Source organism: Saccopteryx bilineata, chromosome 4 (genome assembly GCF_036850765.1).
Source record: "Saccopteryx bilineata isolate mSacBil1 chromosome 4, mSacBil1_pri_phased_curated, whole genome shotgun sequence".
Taxonomy (NCBI): Eukaryota; Metazoa; Chordata; class Mammalia; order Chiroptera; family Emballonuridae; genus Saccopteryx; species Saccopteryx bilineata.
In genome coordinates this window covers 277580625-277591782 of record NC_089493.1, presented here as the reverse complement: position 1 = coordinate 277591782, position 11158 = coordinate 277580625, and the positions used below count along the sequence as shown (strand labels likewise).

Here is an 11158-nt window from a genome sequence, read left to right as displayed (position 1 = left end):
CTGGACTTGTTATCTTTGAATATATGTATCCTGATTTATTGATGTCACCCCATTAAAAAAATAAAAGTATAAAAAAAAAAAAAAAAAAAAAGAAACTTCCCAGGAATCCTTTGGAAAAAAGCGATACCTCCATCACCTAGTGAGATTTCACCACATCATATTAGCTCTAGCACCCTAGGGACCCTTTAAATATCTCCCACTCAGGTCACTCCTTGCGATTTGCCTAGCCTCTATCTAGCCTCTGTCCTCGGGGCTAGGGAACCTCCTCGGGGGAATGCCTGCTCTGTACTCAATAAAGCCTTTTATAATTCCACACTTCGTGGCTCTGGCCCTTTCCTTCTTTCTTGGTGGGGAAAAATACCTTACACTAACCAGCCAGGGCAGGAAACTCTCGTCTCAGGTCATCAGAGGAAGGTAAAGATTTCATAACATGTATATTAACACTTCTTGCAATGAATACCACTCATTTAAATGAACATGAAAAATAATTTTAGCTTTCTATTGTCCTGATTTTTATTCTACATTAACATTATTTTAGACAAACCAATCTGAGAGTTGTTGTTTATTTCTTTGTTTTCTCCCTGGGAAAAATTCTCCCCCCCCCCTTTTTTTTCTTTCTATTTAGGGGAGAGCGCGAACACAGTCCCCCACTACCACAAATTATGCAGTCGAGTTTCCCACATTTGGGGAAATCTCAGGGGTCAGCACATCCGGAGTGCAATGGATAAGCCTCGCCCTGGGGAAACCACCTTCATGATCATGGTATCTCCCTGCCAGGTAAGTATCTGGGAAGAATTCTTAAGCAACCCAAAGACCAGGAAGAAACTATGAAATTAGAGTTGTTGTTTTGCTGAACCTATAGCTATAGATGGAGTTGTTAGGCACTGTTCAAGGTCAAGTGACTTGTGTTTCCCTTGCTGCAGTCATTCTGTAAGGGGACACTAACAGCAGGAAACAGGCAACAGAAGAGTTATCTCCCCTTTCCCTAGACAACATCAGAGATCCCTGCTTTCTTTCCTTTTTTCCTTCCTGCTATAATAGGAACTTCACAGTTCAATGGGTTCTGTAGAATATTTGGCAGAAAATGTAGTTTGAGCTGCAACTTGCTATAATAATAATAGTTACCATTTATTGGGAGCTTATTCAAGCCAGACACTTTGCCAAGTGTTTTGTATGTGTTATCTCATTTAATTCTCACAACAATTCTGTGAGTGGGACACTATTCCTTCTTCCGTTTTATGCAAGGTAAACTGTAGTGTCAAGAGGTTAATCAACTCCCCAGAGGTAACACAGCCAGAGAGTGGGAGAGTCAGATTTTGAACACAGATCTCTCTGACTTCAAAACCATTTTCTGTAGCCACCCCCCACAAGGAGACTGCATCTAAGTGTCTGTCCCTGGCGACACACTGGCTATGAACATTCTCTCTGCCCCCAAAGTGATGGAAGGAAATAAACCCTCTCATACAGTGCATCATAGAATCTTGACATTCTCTTAAGATCAAGACCACTTAATAAAGTACTTCTATTGACATTCTAGTAAATAAATTCAAGGCAGGCTCAAGGGCTTAATTTCAGACAGAACAATATTTTAGGAAGAAGTAAGTACCACAGAGCTAATTTAACAAAGCTTCTTACTTGTGGGATCTTCTAGACCACATCAAGATATAACTGTGAAACTGAATGTTGTCAATGTAAAAAACTTCCAAACCTGTAAGAATTTTTATGAGTTTATTTGAGCCAAACTGTCGACAATTGCCAGGAAGCAAAGTCTCAATGGATTGAGAAAATGCTCCGGAAAATGGCGGTTTCACCACTTATTTTATACATTGTAACAAAGGGGAAGATGTAAGGGAGTTACATGAAATGAGTGATAGATTAGGGAGGCGGGAGAAAGCAAAGCAGGGAAATCTCTGGGATTGGGTAAAAAGTAAAAATGTATATACTGAGACTTCTATTACATAGGCAGGAATAAGATAGTTAACAGTTAACAATTAACATGATAACAATAACAATGAAAGGGTTTGTTGGTTCCTGCTTTGATGGGATGCCTGCCCTGAGGAAGGAAGAAAAAGATTACACTTACATTTCAAAGGTATGTTATTGTAGATGCAAAAGACTCCATTAAGGTAAGCATTGACCTTTGTTAGAGAAAAATACCTCCCTAGGATATGACTAATCACCATGAACTGCTTCTAGTTAGAAAGTTGTGTGTTGCTGTTTTTGAGTGAGAGAGAGAGAGAGAGGGAGGGAGTGACAGACAGAAAGGAAGAAAGATGAGAAGGATCAACTCATAGTTTCCACACTTTAGCAATTCATTGATTGCTTTCTCATATGTGCCTTAACCTGGGGCAGGGCGGGGTGGGGCTTCAGCAGAGCTAGTGACCCCTTGCTCAAGTCAGTGACCTTGAGCTTCAAGCCTGCGACCTTTGGGTTCAAGCCAGCGATAATGGGGTCATACCTATGACCCCACACTCAAGTTGGCAACCCCATGCTCAAGCCGGATGAGCCGATGCTTAAGCCGGCAACCTCAGGGCTTTAAAGCTGGGTCCTCAGCATCCCAGGCCAATGCTGTATGCACAGCACCACCGCCTGGTCAGGCTTTAGTTAGAAAGTTTTAATTTCAGACCATCCTGCATGGTTACTTTTAGGTCTCTGAGACTGCAAGGCCACCATGCAGGCTTTCCCTGAGCTTGTCACGTTCAGCATGTGGCTCCTTCTTCGTCCACCATGTCTAGCTGTACATAGATAACTCAGAATTGACATCATCTCTACTTCACCGTGTGTCTTATGAATGGTGTTAATGATTGAGCCCTTCCTTTCTGCCAAGTATCATCAAGCATTCTACTTACATTACCATATTTATTTCTCACAGTAACCCTCTGCCTCGGTCAGGATGGCCTGCTGAAGTAACAGGTAACCCCCAAATCTCAGAGGCTTATACACAAGGGTCTATTTCTTGCTCATGCTACGTGTCTATTACAGTCAGTGGGAGACTCTGTTTTTCTGGGACCCAGTAGCAGAGCAGGAGCTGAGCTACGTGGAGCAATTCTGGTTGGTATCTGGAACTTTGCTGGCTAGTGCTGCAGAGGGAAGTGGGATCTGGAGTGTCTCACTTCACAATTCAGTGTTCAAACCTAGAAAGGTCACATGGCTCTCCTGTATAAACTCATCAGCCAGAGTCACATCGCAAAGGGAAAGACATTAAATATTTGCTCGGAGGCAAGTGCTATTATTATCGTACCTTTTACAAAAGAGGACAGAGAAGTTAAGGAGCCTATCATGGTTATACAGCTCGATAAGTAGTTGAGCCAAGATTTGACTTTCTGACTCACTCTTTACCCTCTGGTAGAGATAGAAGTGTAAACAGGTTACTGTAATACAAAATGCATTAAGATGTCATCACGGTTCAAACAAACAGAAAAAGGGAAGCTGAAAAGAATTGTAGGGGAGGAATAATTCTACTGGGGAAGTAGAAGAACTGAAGAAGAGGAGACAGAGCCTTGTACAGAAGAGGGGACTTGAGTTGTATCTTGAGAAGTGAGAAGTTGCTTTGTAGGTACCGGGTAGAGGACAAATAAATACACAGAAAAGGCAGACACAGGACAAGTCAGGGCATGCAATGCAGTGTGGCTAGAGAGTGAGGGGGACCTTGAGAGAAGAGAAGTAGAGATGCAGAAAAAGTGGGGTAAAAAGCAGACCGGAGAAAGACCATAGTTTTGTTCTCCTAACGATAAGGAGGTGCGAACAGGGTATTACGAGTCTAGAGCAACGGAGGCTCACAGACAGATAAAGCATTGAAGGCACACACCCAGTACATAATGAGTCCAAAGCCTCACCTATAAGTCTAGCACTTCTGGAGTTCTATAGAGTGCTTGGCACATGGCACTGTAGGTGTTTAATAAATATTACGCGTTGAATGATTTACAAGAGAAGAAGTATATTTGAGGGTTAGAATCTGCTCTGAGGCCAAAACAGAAAGAACTAGAAATCTAGAGGTAGAAGGAACCCCGAAAGGAATTTTTTAGATTGAATTTGTCACTGAGGACACAAAACACCAACACGCTGGCAAACAGCCAAGGCAATAAAAATGATGAAACACTAGAGCACACTGTGTGGTCAAGGTTTAACTAGTCTTTCAGTAAATGGGGCTGCCATATGGAATTGTTTTTATTTGCTGTGGGTAATTTTCTGTGGAAGAGCATTCTCTTAACCCAGAATAATGAAGCCAATTATTCGTGCTCAGAATCTCCAGCAAAGAGAGAGAGAGAGAGAGAGAGAGAGAGAGAGAGAGAGAGAGAGAAATGCATTCAAGTACTTGTTATGAGGGAGCTATTCTCTTGGTTGGATTCATTAGTGGGCACCCTCCTGAATGGACCACCGAGGAGGTGACAGGGGTGAATTATCAAGTATACCAGTCAAGCTCTATTCATCAGGAACTGTTACATCTATCTTTAGGACTCCCAATGCCCAGTAGCTCAGAATGTGACTATATTGGAGATAGGGCCATTCAAGAGGTAATTAAGGTTAAATGAAGCCACTTGGCCTTAATCTAATATGACCAGCACCCTTATAAGAGGAGATGGATATGTAAATTAGCTTGATTGTGGTAATCATTTTACATGTACACATACATCAAAACAGCATGTTGTATGCCTTAAATATACGCAAGTGTTATTTGTCAAGCATATCTCAATAAAGCTAGAGAACTCTCTTTAAAATAAAAAAGACAAGCATGGAAGAAAGCTGATGTGAGGACACAGGGAGAAAACAGCCATTTATAAGCCAGGGAGAGAGGTCTCAAAACAAATAACCCAGCGGACACTTTGATCTCAGACTTCTAGTATCTCGAAAATAAAGTCCTGTTGTTTAAGCCAACCAGTTTGTGACGGCAGCCCAAGAAGACTAATAAAGTCCTCAAGGATCTAATATTGCGCCTGACCAGCGCAGTGGATAACCCGTGGAGATGGGAAACATTGAAGCTTTCGGGATGACTGGATTCTTATTTGCCAAGGCCAAGGTTATTGTTGTCATTTAGTAATCTGATAGTTTGCAAACTCTAGCAGGCCTGAAACTCAGAGGAAGAAATATTTATAGGGTTCCCCACTGTAACAAGTCCTGGTATCCTAAATGCTACCATGTTGCCTGCCTCTGGTGACCATTATTACGATTTGGGTTTTTAGATGTGAAGTCTGCTCAGAGAGGAAAAAGTGTGTTTTATGTTACTGCCATTGAGAAGGGAATGAAGTTGAATAGGTGGGAGAATAGAGAGAGAAGAGATCATGGGAAATGGAAGAGAAAATGGAAGAAGGAAAGAAGAGAAATAGGAGAAGAGGAAAAGGGGATAGAAGATGACGGTCAAACGAGCCAATGTAGATCCCGGAGGGGTTCCCAGCCTCAGCACTACTGACATGGAAGCTGGACCATCCTCTGCCCTCTGGGGCTGTCCTGTGCACTGTAAGATGTATAGCAGCATCTGTGGCCTGTACTCATTAGATGCCAATAGCACCCACCCAAGTTGTGACAACCAAAAATGTCTCCAGATACTGCCAAATGTCCCCTGAACATAGCCCAAGGTCTATGGTATGATTTCCTAGAAAATATATAAGAAGTCTTTTTAATTTTCTTAGAATAAAGGGCAGAGGGTGAAGAAACACATAAAACCATACGAAGATGGAAGACAAGAATGTAGGCATGGGCCCTACTGAGTCCCTCAGTTTTGGAGTCTTAGGTTATGTGGATTGGGGGTGGGAGGGTTGGCGTACAACATGCTGTGTTTATCAGGCACAAATACAACTGTGGCTGATGCTTCACAATTTAGACAGTGGATTCCATGTAGCTGTTATATCACATTTCTTCCAACACATTGTCCTTTCTACTCAGAACATGGTTGGCCCAGCCAAATACAATTATAGATATAGGGGGTTCACTTCTTTTCCTAATTGGCTCCAGTGCCTCCTACTTATGATATAATGATTTTTTCAGCTGAAAGGTGACAAAGCATATCTTTGGTCTTTGTCTAGTCATCTTAATGAAGTCAGTGGGAATCCAGGAGGCAGTATTATTACTGCTAAAAGCGAAGGCTCTGGAGTATTACTTTGGGCAGGTAAGTTTTCTGAGTCTTCATTTTCTCATTTGTAAAACTGGGTGAAAACAGTCTCTCAAGGGATTTGTGTGAGGATGGAGACAAAAATGAAAAGTTCTTATAACCCCTGAAAAGGACTCAGTAAATATTTAATTTAATTTTTACCAGCAAAGGGTGATTAGAAAGATAAAAGAATTGTATATTAAGTTACATGAGGAGTGAATTAAAAAGATGTTTATTTTGATAAGAGTAAGTTATACGGGCCATTAGGGCTGTCTTCAAGTGTCTGATGGGTCCCTGTAAAAAGAAATCTTTCCAAAACAAAGAACTAGAGTCAAGAGAGAGGTGTTTAGAGGAAGGCGTATTTCGGCTCAAGAAGTTTTTCAACAACTGTAACAACATATATAACTACTGGAGAAAGAGAGAGGCTCTCCTCATGAGAAATGATTGAGCAGCAGCTGTTGGGGGAACCTCTTCAGCTGAATAAGCAAAAACTCCTACACATCCTTCAAGACCCACCTCAGATATCCCTACCTCAGGAAGCCTGCACAGATCACCCTCTTTAACTTGGCCCTCTAAGATTACAGTAGTTAGTGGTTTACCTGCCTCTTTCTATATCTGCATGGTGAGCTCCTTTGGGACGAGAACTCTGTTGTTCATTTCTTTTACCACAGTGCCCGCCATAATGCCTGAGCAGATACTCAGAGGATATCAAATGGGAGAAATAACTGAATGGTGGGAAGAGATTTCTGATTTTGGGAGGGAGTTGAGGTTGATAATCTATAAATTTCTATCCAACTCAAATATGTGATGTTTTTTGGTTATAATTTTTAATATCTAAGTTGTTTTTACCTGTGCCTTATCATGCTGAATATCCAGCAACAAAACAACAGCTTGAAGCAAGAAGGAGGGAGAGGAAAACATTTGGTTCACTGTTTTGTTGTTGTTGTTTTCCAACACTGTGCCCCACGGTCCATTTTGTGGGAGGCACGATTTTTGCCAATCCACAAGTCGATTGGCTTAAAGAAATGATTCTAGCCCTGGCCGGTTGGCTCAGCGGTAGAGCGTCGGCCTGGCGTGCGGGAGTCCCGGGTTCGATTCCCTGCCAGGGCACACAGGAGCAGTGCCCATCTGCTTCTCCATCCCTCCCCCTCTCCTTCCTCTCTGTCTCTCTCTTCCCCTCCCGCAGCCAAGGCTCCATTGGAGCAAAGATGGCCCGGGCACTGGGGATGGCTCCTTGGCCTCTGCCCCAGGTGCTAGAGTGGCTCTGGTCACGGCAGAGCGATGCCCCGGAGGGGCAGAGCATCGCCCCCTGGTGGGCAGAGCGTCGCCCCTGGTGGGCAGAGCATTGCCCCTGGTGGGCGTGCCGGGTGGATCCCTGTCGGGCGCATGCGGGAGTCTGACTGTCTCTCCCCGTTTCCAGCTTCAGTAAAATACAAAAAGGAAAAAAAAAGAAAGAAAGAAAAAAACTATTCTAGACTGACTCAGCTTTCTACCTTCTAACAGTGTACTTCTGTTGGAGAATTGAGACTTGTAAGGAAATACGTACTCAATTTAAATACCAAACTAAGAGCGGGGTGTTTGGCAGGTGGTGATGGAAGCGCTGGGGGTCATGGCAGGATCTCCTGACCCAGAACCCTTCCTGGCGCAGGGAGGACAAGGAGCTCACGGACCAGGTGTGCACAACTGCTTTGTAAGAAAGCCCATCTGCTAGCCCAGGTGTGTCCGCCAGCTTGCCCCGTGGCTTTTCCCTGAAATATTTAAAGGCAACTCCACTAGACTGCCCGAGTTTTTGATCCAAGTGGCCTCTTCCTTGAGGTTCTTCGAGACCATATTCTCCCATGACAACCTAAAGGGGGCATTTCTAATCAGCTGCCTCTCTGGGGTGACAGAAGAGTGAGTAGTCCCCTCCATGAGAGAGAGAGCCCCATCCATGCTCATGATGAGGACTTCGTGGATGCCCTGAAGCTGGCCTTTGGCAGGAATGGGTATGTTGGTCAAATAAGTTTGTAAATATGATGTATGTTTGCTCGCTTTGGGTGTGGGGGACAGGCTGTAAGCTGGCAAAGTCATTATAGCCTAAGGCTTAGTTTTAAGACTAAGCTTTTCCCTCCCTTCTAATGCTAAGGTCTTCTCAAAACTAAGCTTTCCCCCACATCCTTCACTGTTGCATGATAGGGGGTGGTGCACTCTTATGAGGAATTCCATTATGCCTCAGATAAGTGACTTTGTATCAGAGACTTTCTTATTTGTTTATTGGCTTAAAGGTTTTGATTTCTATACTATAAAATGGGGCAGACCAGGGGCTCTTGCTCTTTCTCTCAGTTCCTGCTATCAGCATTGCAGAGGCCTCCCTGATTCCTTGCCCTCTGTGGGAAAAGCAGGTTTTCTTTCTGCTTTTCCCTTGACTTTTCTTGTGGTTTGCCTGTCTTGGTGAGACACCAATAAACAGAATGGCCCACCATCTTCTGACTCTGCCATTTCTTTACCATCTGCCCAAATTCAATGAGAACCTGCATGTGAATGGCTACGATGGTGGCGCCTGGCCTTACAGGGTAGAAAACCACCACAGGGCCATAACCCTGGAGTCAAGGTGAGGACTGCAAGCCTCTGACTCCCCACAAACCCGGCCCTGCTTGGCTTTGATTCACAAAGAACTCCCCAGTTCCCAACTCCTGGACTCTGAGCCTTGCTGGAAAACTTGGCCGCAGCCTGCTGTTGCCACCTGCACCACACTGCCTTTGCAGTCTGCCCCAGAACCCAGTCTCCAGCCCGGAACCTGCTAGAAATTGGACGGCCCCCCAAGATCACACCCCTGACATCTGCCAACTCCGAAGACTGACTGTTGCTGACCCCTTTGAGGATGCGGACCAATCTCAGAAGCACCTGAGTTGGCCACTGCCCCCGTGGACACTGACTTGGATGCTCAGGCCTGGTTTCATGCTTAATGTCCCTGGCAACAAAATTTGGACCTTCCCCCCCCCCCCCCCAAAGTACCAATGTCCTGCATACTTCATTTCTGTTCTGAAAACACAAGAGTCTCAAAGATAGTACCTTTTAGTCAGGGAAATCCAGGCACTGGTCACGACATGGAAAAAGTGTATATGTTTCAAATTGAAATACATATATATTTATCTTACCATAAGCCTAGTATTGTATTTGGTGTTACAGGAGAAACAAAGATAAATAAGACAAAATGTATGTCCTCAGGAACACAGTTGTGTTCTAAGAAAAAAAAATTCTAAGCGCATATTCTGATGTCTGATAAAATAATGCTTTTGTGTGTAAAGAATGACATATTTGATTCTCTTTTTTAATGGCAGTTTTTTTTTTCTTTTTGCCCCGTGGTTTAAAAACATGAGCTTACAAAGGAAACAGAAAACCCAGTTGAACAATTTTATGTTTGCTGCAGAATCAGCGAAGATGTTGTTTTTAAATATGCATGTAACTAGTGACCAAAAAAAAAAAAAAAAAAAAAATGCAGATGGTGCATTCTTTGAACTGTATCCAATTGGCTTTATTCCCTTTTATTAAATGACTTAGCTCCTTCATTGTTTTGTAAATTACTTTGCATTTTTGGCCTCAGGTTTTCTTTCTGTAATTAAAGACATTACTTGATCATTACAAAAATAAAAATAAATAACAAAATGAAAATAACTTGTCTTCAGGTTGTACTGAGGCTGGTAAAATCTCATGTTATGAACTTCTATCCTATAGTCTCTAAAAGATAAAAAGGCCTGACCAGGCGGTGGCACAGTGCATCCAGCATCAGCCTGGGATGCTGAGGATCCAGGTTCAAAACCCCAGTGGCTTGAGCACTGGCTCACCAGCTGGAGCGCAAGGTCGCTGCCTTGAGCGTGGGATCATAGACATGACCCCATCATCACTGGCTTGAGCCCAAGGTTGCTGGCTTGAGCAAGGGGTCACTGGCTCAACAGGAGCCCCCTGGTCAAGGCACATATAAGAAAACAATCAATGAACAACTAAAGTGCTGTAACTATGAGCTGATGATTCTCACCTCTCTCCCTTTCTGTCCCTATTTGCCTCTCTCTCTAAAAAAAGGAAAGAAAGATGAAAAACTACACAACCAATTGATAATGCTGATTATTCTGCCCTCATTGCTTTTTTTTCTGAAACTGTACAATATCTGTATTCTCTTTAAACCTCTTAGAATAAATGCCCGTTCTCCTGAGCCATCGGGGAGGTGACTATTCACAAGGTTGCAAATAAACAGAAGTTGCAAATCTGGAATGGAAGGTGAAAATTATATTCTAAGAATGGTTTATGGTGAGAGGTTGAGTGGAAGAAAGGGATTTTGAGAGCCAAAGAGCCATGAAATGATTGAAATCGAGGGTGACATTATAAAATGTTCAAAAATTTGCATTTTGCACATCTCTAGGATCAGGGAAAAAACATTTACCCCCCCCCCCAAATGACAGAATTATAATTTTTTTTTTTTACATAGGCAGAGATAGACAGGGACAGACAGACAGGAACGGAGAGAGATGAGAAGCATCAATCATTAGTTTTCCGTTGTGCGTTGCAACTTCTTAGTTGTTCATTGATTGCTTTCTCATATGTGCCTTGACCGCGGGCCTTCAGCAGACCTAGTAACCCCTTGCTGGAGCCAGCGACCTTGGGTCCAAGCTGCTGAGCTTTTTGCTCAAGCCAGATGAGCCCGCACTCAAGCTGGCGACCTCAGGGTCTCAAACCTGGGTCCTTCCGCATCCAAGTCGGACGCTCTATCCACTGCGCCACCATCTGGTCGGGCGACAGAATTATAATTTAACAGACTATATCCCTCAGCTTGGTATTTGTTTGTTTTCTTTTGCCTCGTTTTGTATCTAGGAAAGGTATTTCAACTTAATTCAACAAACAAATAGGTGTTGTGGACCTACTATGTGCAAAACCCAGAAGAGGGAAGTCATACATGATGGTTTTTGTTTCAAGATGTTATTAACAGAGTGATGGGGAAAAAAAACAATTAAAATTGTGTTTATTATAAGAATAATAATAGCTACTGCTTATTAATTTCTACCTTGTTCTTCCAGAAAAGTCTGCATAACAGAGTGGGAG

General features: G+C 43.1%; 1 non-coding gene across 1 annotated transcript; it reads right to left on the bottom strand.

Moving 5' to 3' along the window:
* Positions 1–622: 622 nt before the first annotated feature.
* LOC136336752 (U1 spliceosomal RNA) lies at positions 623–785 on the bottom strand. Its single transcript, XR_010731574.1, has one exon. It is a non-coding gene; the product is annotated as a U1 spliceosomal RNA (small nuclear RNA).
* Between the last annotated feature and the right edge of the window lie 10373 nt (positions 786–11158).